Below are 12063 nucleotides of genomic sequence, written 5' to 3' on the forward strand. Positions count from 1 at the left end.
ACCCGCCCCCCTTTCAGAAATTAGCTAACTATTTTTGTTCTTTTTTTTTTTTTTCAGTCTGGTAGTTCTTGAATTAACAGCTCCTTTCTTTTATTTTTCTTTGGTTTTTCTTCCCCCCCCCCGCCCCCCCATTTGCGGAGGGCTTTTTTTTATTTGAATTGTTTTCCTCTCCTTTCTGCAAAGCTGCAAAAGCTCTGCTTTGAAAACTGCTGCCCCAGAGTGCAGTTGCTTAGCTGTCCTGTCAGCATTGTTCTAATGCTCATTCCATATGTATGTCACATAGGAGCAGTACCCTCCTCCTCTCCCTTCCCCCCAACCATGCATTTGATTTTTTTTCCCCTAAAGACCGATTTTTTTTTTTTATTTTTCCAAAGGAGCTTGCAAACAGGGAAATTCAAACTGAATGTCTCTGTGCTGTGGTTACTTATATAGCCAAGACCACATTTCTCTTAGAAAAAGTGTTTGCTCTGTTCTTTCTTTTCCCTACTCTCTCTTTTTCTTCCCTATAAGCACAAAGGCTTTAAAAACTAAGATCTATAGTTCCTTTTGCCTTTTTTTTTTTTTTTTTTTTTTTTTTGCGTTACCGTGACAGCATGTATCTCTGTTGCTGAAGAATGAAGCAGGCAGGCTGGAGGTTTTTTATGTTCAGTGCTTTTGGGACCACTAAAAAGAAGTCTGCAGAGAAATACGTACAGCAGCTGTGCCAACTGAGTTTCTCATGACTGTTATCTGTCACTTACTCTGACTAAAAGGTAAGGGGTTCTTTAGTATTTTTGTTAGTCTTTGTGCATTGTTTGTGGTGTCATTTGACATGTGCAACTCCGTGGCTCAGGAGGGAGGTGGGTTGTGAAGATTTTTGTGTTAAGGTTTTATAGGTCACCCAAGCAAAGCTCTTTGCATCCAGAGGAGAAAAAAAGATCTTGTTTCTTGGAATTGTTTCCCTTTTCATCTCAAATGGTTTCTCTAGCTTAGCTTGCTACTGATTGAGACATAAAGCTGGGGCATTATCACTGCTGCTTATCTTTTCTAGTGCTCTTTCTCTACCTGGGGAGCACATGCATCTAGTTGGTGTGTGCGCACAGATGTGGGGTAAGGCATAACCCTGGTGCATGGCAAATACTTGGCAACATGCACATTCTCCTCTGTAACTGTAACTAAATGTCTTCAAGCACCCTTCTCAAGGTAAGAATGCCTTAGTTCAGCACACTGCAGCTTATGCCTGTTTAAAATTATTACTTGGATTACAGTGCATACTGTGGAAAGTTATTAGTTTCCACAGAGACCAGTTTAATTGGGGGGTATATGTGCAGCAGTTCTGTTTTGTGCTTTCCATACACTGCTAGTGGGGGAGTATGAAATGTTATTTTCTTCTTAATTCTTGGGAAGGGTGAAGTTTACACTGTCTGTTAGGCATAGCAAATGAAGTTATAGCTGAAATCGATTAAAGCTGTGGAGAAGCATAGCCTTACAAGGCTCTTCAACTTAGCCTGAGAGTCAGAAGATACTTTATTAAAATATTTTTTTGCTCTGCATTGTATTATGCAGAATTGTAAGCAGGAAGGCATCTTCACCAAGAAGAATTAGAAGTGAATGATGCTGGACTAGATCATTATGTCATTTATGTGTTAGAAACCTGTTTAATCCACAACCTTGGTGCGCACTGCTTTTTTGTGCGTGTGTGCTGGATACATCTTTCAACAGCCTCTTAGTTCAAGAGGGCATTGTTTTCTAAAATGTGTTAATGTGTTTCTGCTTTGCAGGCAGGCAGAAGTGCTCTCTGTAACTGTCCCCTTAGCTGTGACATAACCAGTTACTTGGCATTTTGGAAAGGGCTTGGTTTGTTTTCTTTCAGTTATTTGTGTTCTTACTTCTTAGCTGTTAGTTCTCTGCATGGAAAATGCATCTTAACTGTGCTCATTTCTCATGCTTTGCAGTCATAAGTGGCTGAGACAGTTGAGCAACCTGATTTAGTGGTGTCGCTTTACCAGGAATGTTGCATTGCTTATTTGAATAACCAGGAATGCCACTAAATATGTAGTTACTTTGAAAACAGTCTAAAAATACAAAGTGTGAAGGAAGAGAGAAAAGTCCTGTCTGCAGGCATTAATTTCTTTCTGTACTGTGGCTGTTTATAAATGTTATTTCAAAATCGGGTATTTTCTAACACATGCTTTGTGACTCTTATTTTCCCATTGTTGTTGCATTATATCAGCACTGAGAAAACAGTCATTTAGATAACAGGTTTTCATTGATATTCTTTTTATAATATAGAAGGCAGTATAAGAAGCAGTAATAAATTAAATTGGCATCTGCTAATTATGCTGAATACAGATTGCGAGCTCTTCAAGTCGTCCCTTGCCTTAATGTTGTTAGCATATTTTAGCACTGGCAACCAAAGGAAAGAAACTGGAATGTTCCTGCTTGGGGGTTTTTTAGGGGAAAAAAAAAAAACAAAAAAAAAACCCACCAAAAAAAACCAACCAAAACGACTTGTGAAGAAGTGTGAAGTTAATGTTGCTGTGCTGGTTGTGAACAGAACATCATACACAGTTTGGTAGCATTTGGCAGAATTGTGATTCCTGATAAACTGACCTGCTTGGCGATCACTAGAATTAAATTTGACCTTTGGAGACAAAACCATTGTTGTCTGATATAAAACTTAGCCTTAGGGCAGGTAAAGTTTGAGAGTTTAATTGTCACCAAATACGTGATTCTTTTGGATCTCTAAGAGAGACAATTAAAAATATAACTCTCTGAACTTAGTTGTGGTTCTTCATACTATATGGCAATTTGCTCGCCTCCTCTCAAAACTGGAAATCTTGGGCTTTCGTGGAAGCAGGAGAGCTGCGCTTCTGCCCAGAGGTGCTCAGCTGTGCTCTGTGCGCTCTGCCTGTGCAGCAGTGCTGCTGTCCGGCCGTGGCTCGGAGCGCAGGGGGCGGTGGCTGTGCCCGCACAGGACGCAGCTCCGTGCCGGCCGCGGGCAGCGGGACCGGCGGCGGCGGCGGGTCAGCCGCTAGAGGGGAGGCGAGAGCCGCTTATCCCGGTGCCTGGCACCGCCGGGGGAACACCGGGAGCCGCTTGTCCGCGGCTGGGTGTGCACCGAGCACGGACACAGCCGGCGCCTCCTGGGTGCCGCGAACTTGCAGCGGTGCTCGCTGCGGCGTAGTGTGGGCTGATACAGGTGCTCTTCGCAAGGAGCTTCCCGCTGCTGTGGTGGGCGGTGTCCTGAGACAGGTTTAGATGGAGCAGAAACGTGCCCACGCTTCGCGTGCGCTGGAGTTTCTGCCTATGGACCTCCCTGTGCCCCTGGACACAGCCTTCCTCTCGCTGGGCTCTGTCCTGCAGAAGAGGAGACTGAGGGGAGATCTCCTTGTGGTCTTCAGCATCCTCATGAGAGGAAGCAGAGGGGGAGGCATTGATCTCTCCTCTCTGGTGACCAGTGACAGGAAACGAGGGAATGGCATGAAGCTGTGTTGAGCAGAGTTTAGGTTGGATATCAGGAAAAGGTTCTTCACCCAGAGGGTGGCTGGGCACTGGAACAGGCTCCCCAGGGACGTGGTCACAGCACCGAGCCTGACAGAGTTCAAGGAGCATTTGGACAGCACTCTCAGGCATGGGGTCATATTCCTGGGGGGGTGTCCTGTGCAGGGCCAGGAGATGGACTTGAGTGATCCCTCTGGGTCCCTTCCAACTCAGGATATCGTATGATTTTTACCAGTAATGATGATTTGGCACATAGATTTACCATAAGTTGTTGCATCCTTCTGTAGAGAACTTGTAGGCACACAGTTTGTGGTAATTGGGAGTAGGGCTGCAGCTGAGCCTCATCCCCAGTGGGCTACAGCTGTGCAGGGCAGGTGAGCAGCATTGGAGGTAGTGAGACCTGGAGTGCCCAGGTGCCCTGACCCATCAGGGAAGGGAACAGAGGGCACACAGGTGCCATGCATGAACATGAGTGGTATAAAAGGTTGGACTGAAAAACTAGACGGGCAGATGCTTGCAGCCTTCTGAAGTGGTGTAATGTTACTCTATATGAGGAGATGTCTGAAGTCTTCTGATGTGGTATGGTGTTACTCTGTGTGTCTCGAAGCCTTCTGATGTTGTGTGGTGGCCCTCTCGACTGCGTCGTGTGCTGTGGCGTATGCTGCGACAAGAACTGGTATCTTGAACTTCAAGGATTGCTATGTGTGATGGGAATGGGCACAATGGGAAGTGTCCTGTGTGGGGAAGTGTAGGGCTGAGTGGAGACAGGAGAGCTCCTAGCCAGTGAGTCCTCCAAGTCAAGGTGAGGTTGCTTAGGGATGGATGGGCAGTGCAGGAACTGCGTGCTTTGGTTGTTGGTGTGTTATGGCAGTGCTGTAAATCTTGTCTTCATATGAGCCTAATTTTAATAAAAGCGGTGTCAGAGTATTTTTAATAAGACATTATGATTTTGGCTTCAGTTTTGGATTTTCTTGTTCTCCTATGTGTATGTGTAAAATGTAAAGCATATTTAATGAGGGAATATTTCAAATGCTTCCAAATTAATTAAAAACAGTTCCACATCTGGAATAAATCCAGTACCTTTTATGGATGGCTTCAACTTCACGGTTTTTCCCTCCTGTGAGAAGCTTTGTGAATATTCCTGTGTGGATGCTTGTGAAAACTGGAGTAGCAGAATCCAGGCTTATTTTACAAAGGAGAGAGAACTGGAACCCACAGAGATCAACAGAATCTTGGCTTTTATTCCAGCAGACTTTGTATAAGACCTAATAATATTATATGATAGGCCTGTACATGGTCAGGTTTTCTCAGGGTACCTTGTCTTGAAGGTAACTGCAAATCTTAATTAAAATTTGTTGTGTGTTGTGGTTCAACTGCTGTTTAAATTCACACAAGTTTCAGTGGGGCTTGAATTAGGCACCACAAACAAAAAAAATAGGTTTTTTATAATAAGCTTTTTTTCCTTCTGCCTTCTCTGTCCCCAGAAGTAAAAAAAAAAAAAAAAAAAAAAAGAGTTTTTTTTTCTCTGTGAGAATGTTGTGATTTAAACTGACACAACTAAGTGACCTAAAGATAGGCTTATTGCATAGATGAAAAATGCAGGGTTGGGTTGTTTGAACTGCATTAGCATCAGAATAAGAAATGGCAGGGCAAGTTGGCTGAGGTGCCCATGCAGAACTGGGGAGGGTTGTTCTTTGGAAGGCTTCTGAGCTGGGAATTCTTTTCTGAGCCATAAATAAATAAATCTGTGTCCTGAACAGTTAATGAATGCAGGAGTCTGGGCAACTTTAAGCTGTTTGGGATATTTAAGAAACCCACATGGTGCTTTTGTTAGTATTGTTGATTTCAATTTTTCCCCTAATATTTTCATTTTAAGGTTTTTGTTGCATTGATTATTTTTTTTTTTTTTTACTTGCCTTATTTATTGCTGAAAGATGCTGTTGATAATGTTTTTGCCAGCACTCTTCACTTTAACTCCCACAGCAGTTCTGTTGTGTGTTGCACCAAAATACTGCCCCTGAAACACTTGATTCTTGAGCTACGGACGGGGATTGCAGAATTTTGTGCATCGAGTACAAACTGGTCTTTGGAGTTGTCCTCTGGCTGCTTGTGCTGGGTCCTCTAGGGATGCCAAGAAAATTATCTTGCAGGGATCGTACTGTGATTACATAAACAGGTTTTCCAGGGGAACTTGGTGTGTTTTGCAGACCAAAACTAATTAAACCTCATGACATTCATGATAGACAGATAAGCATAAACCACAATAAGTAAACTAAAACAGGAAGAGGTGAAGAACTCAAGTCTCCCATGGTAGTGAACAGTGACGTTCCCACTGAACAAGCTATAGGTGCCATTTACCTCTGAAAATGAGGATACTATTGACTTAGCTGGGAGAGCTACCCTTTTGGCAGAGAATTTTGTGGAGATAGTTAATATTTACAGTTTTGAATCTAGCACCTGCCTATTAAAGATTTAATTAATTCAAATTGCCTTAGCATTTCCTTGCTGCTGAGTTCTTGGTGAGTCTGCATTAGCAGTATCATCTTGGGAAGTTACTGAAATGTCCTCATGCCCTTCCAGACTATTTTTTTAATTTGGAGTTTTCTGAATTAAGCAGCCCTGACTAGAATTGTAACTTTTTGCATTAAGTAGGAAGTGCCTGACAAAGATGTGCCAGCTCTCACAACGCTGAGAGGTTGTGACCATTACTGGGGTCTGACTTCATTGATGTAGTGTTGCTAGGTATTCCAGCTTTGATGTGGCTTTTAAGAAAGGTTTGATACTTTCAGCATTGCTGCTGTTGATCACAGGCAAAAAAAAAAAACAAACCAAAAAAACAAAGAAAAAAAAACAAAAAAAAAAAACCCAAAAAAATGCTGGTGAAGTGGATGAGCTGACCATACAGTAAAATGGAATGGGAATGAGCAAGTTCACTCACTTAAATGCTTTGAGTGCACAGCTGCTTCAGGTACAAGAGTACAGGGCAATGCCTCCAGAAAATAGAGGGTTTAGCCAGTCTGCTAATCAGATAATTATGGTGCTGTAAGCCAGATTTGTAGGTATATGATACAATGCAGAAATTCCCATTAAGACATGCTGTACAACTGGGATATACTGACAGAGAGAAAGTAGTGAGAGAAAGCCATGGCCCTAACTTGTACAGCCTTTTAAGAAAACATTTTAGGCATAGGAGCCAGTTAAAAGGTTAATTGAGCGAGATCTTTTTTTGTGGTATGTGAAAGTGGGCTTTAGAGCTTGAGAAGAGAAAGCAGCAGGCAAAGCAGTGAGGTGTTCCAGGAGATGAAGCTGTTCACAATGGAAAAATGAGGATCATCCCTACACAATCTGGAAGAGGGGAAGTGTAAAAAAAGTATCAGAATATACTGAAGATGTGGAAGTTCTTTAAATGATACAAGACCCCTCCCCAAAACAGTGTGAGTGGAAAGAGCAGGGTAGACAAGTTGCCTTTAGGTCTTACAGAGATGACAAGGGTTACACTGGGAAAGGAGTAGTTTGGGAAGACAGAAGAGACAAGGCCTAAAAGAGGAAGGAGCATGAAGGTACTGGTAGAACCTCTTTTACCAAATTAGCATCCCTGAAAGCATCCAGGATAGCGACAGAGTTCTGTTACTCTGTGTGTTGTTGGTCAGTCGTGGAAAAAAATGAGCCAAGAAGGAACGTAAATGTCACATAGAAAGACTGCAGGGACATCTGGAGAAGCAGGGATGTTGAGGTGTGTGCTCCTATAAACACACCTCAGTCACATGTACTGGAAGAGCAGAATACCAAAGTTCATCCTCAGCATGACAGAGTGGTTGAACCCACCAGGACTGCTTTATATTCAGTGGTTGTTGGGGGGAATAAGCTGCCACAGAAATCAGGAGAATAAATGAATGCTTGCTGAAATTGAGACGAAAACCCAGGGGTTTGGCATGGTGCTCTAAGTGCTAACACCAAAGCAGGAGTTAATTTTGCGTTGGCTTCCTTACTGTAGCCTGCCTTCCTACGAAATATCCCAGAGCATGAGCTGTTGATATTGGAGCATAAGTATTCCTTTTTGAATTAATTTTAATAATGTAGACATGAGTCAATATGCAGTAGTGCTTGGTGCCAATGAAGTGGATTTCAGACCAATGGGGTCTGGAGAAGAGTGCAGTTTCAGTATTTCTCCTGTTGCACATTTCAGTTTGCTGATAACTTGGGGCAAAGGACAGCATCTCTTCTTCACTTGTTGCTGGTTATGTGGTTTAATTCATTTAAATATTAATTTAATTAATAAGTGCCCATCATTACTGAAAAACTCCCATGAAGGTGAATACAAGCTTAGAGAAATAGTCAGCTCTGCAGAGGAGCTCTGTAACTAGATGCTAAGAAGGGGCATTTCATACACAGGAAACAAAAGGGTCCTTTATGTAAAAGTAGCTTGTTAGCTTTTTGTTTTTAAGCTGTAGCACGTCTAAGCGATCAGGGTGTCACACACTAATAAACTGGCCAGTTCCTCTGGAGCAGACATTCTTGGTGGTGATTTAAAAGGTGCATTTATGCAGTAGTCTCCAACTTCATTACTACGCTGTTTCCTTGGTTACTGAACGTTTTGCATATAATTACAAGAGGGACATTAACAATGCTTCGTGGTTCTAATGGTTTTAATAAAAGTTTTTCATATTACTTGGTTAGTGAGTCTCTTTTTCCTTTAATATTCTATACTCGAGAGGAAGAACAAAAGGAAGTGATTCTTGTCAGCTAATTTGCACAAATTCTTTTGAGCCAAGAACAGGTTTTATTTTTTAGAGTGTGGAAATCCTGCATTCTATTTCTGGAATTATGTTGCTGAATGGGTTGTAAATAGGGGTTAGAGTGCTACTATTCATTGTAACATGGAATTCACACTGTTTGGGAACAATTTTACAATAGTAAAGAAAAAGCTGTTTAAATGCTGGGCAGTAAACAAAACTTGTTATGGGTGTGAATGCATTTAAATACTTCATGTGTCTATTTAAGGCTTGGGTATTTTGATAGTGTTCAGTATGTTTCTCAAAGGTACTTTCTGCTCTTTACACACCATCTTGGTTGCCTCAACTCCGGCTGTTGTTTAACAAACAGTTTGAGCTGCCATGGACATGGAAAGGATCCTGCCTGCCCCAGGCACCCGTTCCCATCTCTCTCCCTCCCTCCCTCCCTTTTGTTCACAGGCATATTTGCAACAGGGCAGCTCAATCTCCACTGAGAACAAAATCAACAGAAAACAAATAAACAAAACCCAAACTAAACCAAAACAACAGTAACTAAGACAAAACCATGCATACACACACAAACAACAAAAAATAAAAACAGAAAAAAACCCAAACCAACAGGAAAAAGCAGAGGAATTGAGCCTGGGACAGCTGCTTTGGTGGCCACAGTGGCTTATCCTGCTGTAAAGTGATCACCAGGCTGTGGCATGAAAGGATTATGCCTGAATATAATTAGTTTTAGTTGTGCAGAGTGTCTGCAACTCTTGCAGAGAAGTTGTTAGGAGCCTCCAGGCTGTGGTGCCCAGGCTCACATGGTGATGCACTGTCTGTTGTGGCCCTTAACTGATGCTGCACATGGGCATGAAGCTCTGTGTGTGTTACCGCCATGATTTTTGCACATCTCTTTATTCCCCTGGCTGCAGAGGATGTTTTCATATGCACTTGAAGAACATCTGCTTGGGAGCAGTATTTTTGCATGTCAAAAAAAGAATTACTGCTTTCGTGTTCTTCAAGACTCCGTTAGACCTTGGGATATTCCCTAGAAACACAGCAACAAGGGTTTAAACTCTGAAATGTCTGTAACTGTCACAGGCTGTGTAGTTACATGAGGTATGAGGGCAGCTGGGCCTGATGAAATGGGCTGTACATGTCTGTGTACACCCTCACTCGAACTAGAAGTGTGCTCTTACTGAAAGCTGGTTTCAAGTTCAAAATGTTGTGTATTTTTTAGTGTTGAAAGAACTACTTTATATTCCTACTGATGCTTTTTCTTCAGAGAAACAATATATTGTGTAGATTTCATTTAATCAAAAGCATTTTTCCAAAAGCCAGAGAATACAAAATTTAATAAAGTGGCATTTGAAGATAAATTCTAGGGATGCATATGAGAAGGTTTTTAACAGTATACTCAGCTTTATTGAAGTCTTCACAGCAGCTTTCATATGCCAAAAGCTGTTGGCAGTCTTTTCCCATCAAAGTGCTACAGAACAATATTATATACAGATATTTTGTCCTTACCCACCGTAGTTTCACAAGTGAGGCATGCTGCTTTTTTCCCCCCTCATTGTGGATTTGTAAGTTTGCTTTGTAAGCTTATACACTTCTATTTTATATTTTACCCCCCCTACATAATTTAATCTTAAAAACACAGAGGAAACAGGTTAAATTATTCCCAGTGATGTTGATCTTTGACCTGATGCTCTCTGAAACAACTTATTTTGGTTTTTTACTTTTCTGGAGATTTGCAGGGGTCAGGTTGAAATGGCAGCTGACTTTCAGTTAGTGCATGGTGGAGCCTGTGGAAGAGCTATCTGCAAGTAGTGCCTTGTTATGTGGAACTTCATTTTAAACTGAGGTTTCAAATTCAGGAGCAGGGAGCCTCACTGAGCATGAGTTGAGTTGTTATTTAGGTTGGAGTCCTGTTTATTTCATCTTGGCAGTTTTCCCCTTCTCTTGTCAGAAGAACGGTAAGAGAATGGTGAATATTTAGCCTGAGCTTGCTTCTGTGGGATGCTGTAAGAAGGAACATCCATGTACCTTTGCCTGCTGCAGCTCCTTGGAGCTGCGCACCGTCACAGCACCTTTGGGATGAGGCTGGAGTGATGGAGCAGTATGGCATAGCTATGCCTGGGATTTGAGGGAACAGGTAGGTTGGTATGGGGGTGCTAGCACTGGTTACTCCCCTCTGGGTGAACAAACAGAAGATGTAGAGCCAGTGACTGACTATGTTTTGGGAACATGGATGAGCAGCTTGGGGACATGGGTTGGATATTCAGCATGTGATGTGGTCACTTCACTGGCAATTTCTCTGCTTGTCAAAGTGTCTAAGGGATGGGGTGGCTCTATTGGGAAGATTCATCCGCGGGAGCCTGGTGTGGTACCAGCAGGCAGGGAGCAGACGAAGGAGTCTGACAGCAAACTGATTCACAGGAGGGAGACATGATGAATTCATGGTCAGGGGGACAGGGCCTGACCTTGCCTTGCATGTGTAGGTGATTTACTCCAGCCAGTGTTTGGTGTACATGCCCAGGATTTGGGAGCACAGGCTTTGCAACTTGACCTTTGGGTTGCATGTGATCCTTTCTCCAGGAGAACAAATAGAAAAGGGTGAGACATTGAGATGGGGCTGCTCTTCTTGGTGGCTGCCACTGTAAACAACGTAATAGAGTCGTAACACTGTTGTTGGTGTTATAAGTATTATTATTACCTCTGCCTTACTTGTCTCCATTTCATGATCAGTGTCCACTTAACTTTCCAAGATCTACATGTAATTTTAAAGACTAAACCCAAACTCCTAACCAAGCCCGAACTCCCGACCTGTGAATAAATGATGAGTTTTGAATGGTAGCCATGGCAGTGGTGGTGGGAAACACAACCGTATGACCCTCTGTTTTGGGAATTTAGGCCATAAATGCTGATGAGTATTGCTTTGTAGGGAAGCCTTCCTGCCCTAGATTTTGCAGGTACCAAGGGCAGCATAGCAAGGCAGTGAAAGCTGGAGTATGTGGGAAGGGTTTCCTGTGTACCCCAGAGCAACAGGCTTGAGATGCTGCGCCTGTTTCCTCAGCTGGGAATGGGCTAAGTGTGCACTAGCCTGACCTTCAAGTGTGCACGAAAATCAGGGACCTCAAGGGCACTGCTGTCAGGCAGGTGGAGGCACTTCACAGTCAAAGTTGATGTGACAGCCAGTGAGTGTGGGTGCTTCAGTCCAGTACCCATGGGGATTTCAGGAGGTAGATAGCACTCTGCCATGGAAGTTCGTTCCTGCTTCCCAGTGTGCCTGGTTGTGAGGCTCTCCATGAAGCCTGGCTGCTGTGCTTGTTTAAAGTGTGTTTCATAGGGAAATGGCTGATCATAGCTTTGTATGGCTGTTTCCCTTGGTTTTCCATGCACTGCTCCTGTAGCTATTTGAGGAACATGCTTCTCTAGAGGGAAGCATGGAGCTCTCTTAGTGAGGAGAGCTAAAAGAAAGCTGAGCTTCTTTTTTCTTTTTTAAATTTTATATGATTTTGACATTTGAAACTGGATCATAAATGAAAATAGACTTTTTCTGAGGTTCTGCCTCTTATGCCAAATATTTTAAAGGCACTTTTCCAAGGTGATTATCAGATATCTGCATTAAGAGATACCTCATTTAATCTAACATATGCTGATTGCCATGAAGATATTTTCAACAGATACTCTGCCATGGTGTCTGTTATTCTTCAGGACATAAATAACTGCTGGACTGTAGATGACTCAGTGGGTAACTGGTGGCTTATGGGTAACCTCTTTTCTGGCACAGAAATAATGGGTTGTTTGTTCCTTCAGTTGAAGTCCTGATGTGTTTTGATGTTTCTGATTTACA

The 12063-nt window shown here is 42.6% G+C and overlaps 1 protein-coding gene across 1 annotated transcript in view; it reads left to right on the plus strand.

Annotated features, from left to right (window-relative positions):
- Positions 1-663: 663 nt before the first annotated feature.
- FAT3 (FAT atypical cadherin 3) overlaps positions 664-12063 on the plus strand; it is a 334025-nt gene continuing 322625 nt past the window's right edge. Inside the window, exon 1 of the mRNA XM_053935206.1 lies at positions 664-752. The gene's annotated coding sequence lies outside the window, so the exon portion shown is untranslated. The remainder of the gene's footprint in view (positions 753-12063) is intronic.

The sequence above is a fragment of the Vidua chalybeata genome, chromosome 2 (genome assembly GCF_026979565.1).
Source record: "Vidua chalybeata isolate OUT-0048 chromosome 2, bVidCha1 merged haplotype, whole genome shotgun sequence".
In the NCBI taxonomy this organism is placed as follows: Eukaryota; Metazoa; Chordata; class Aves; order Passeriformes; family Viduidae; genus Vidua; species Vidua chalybeata.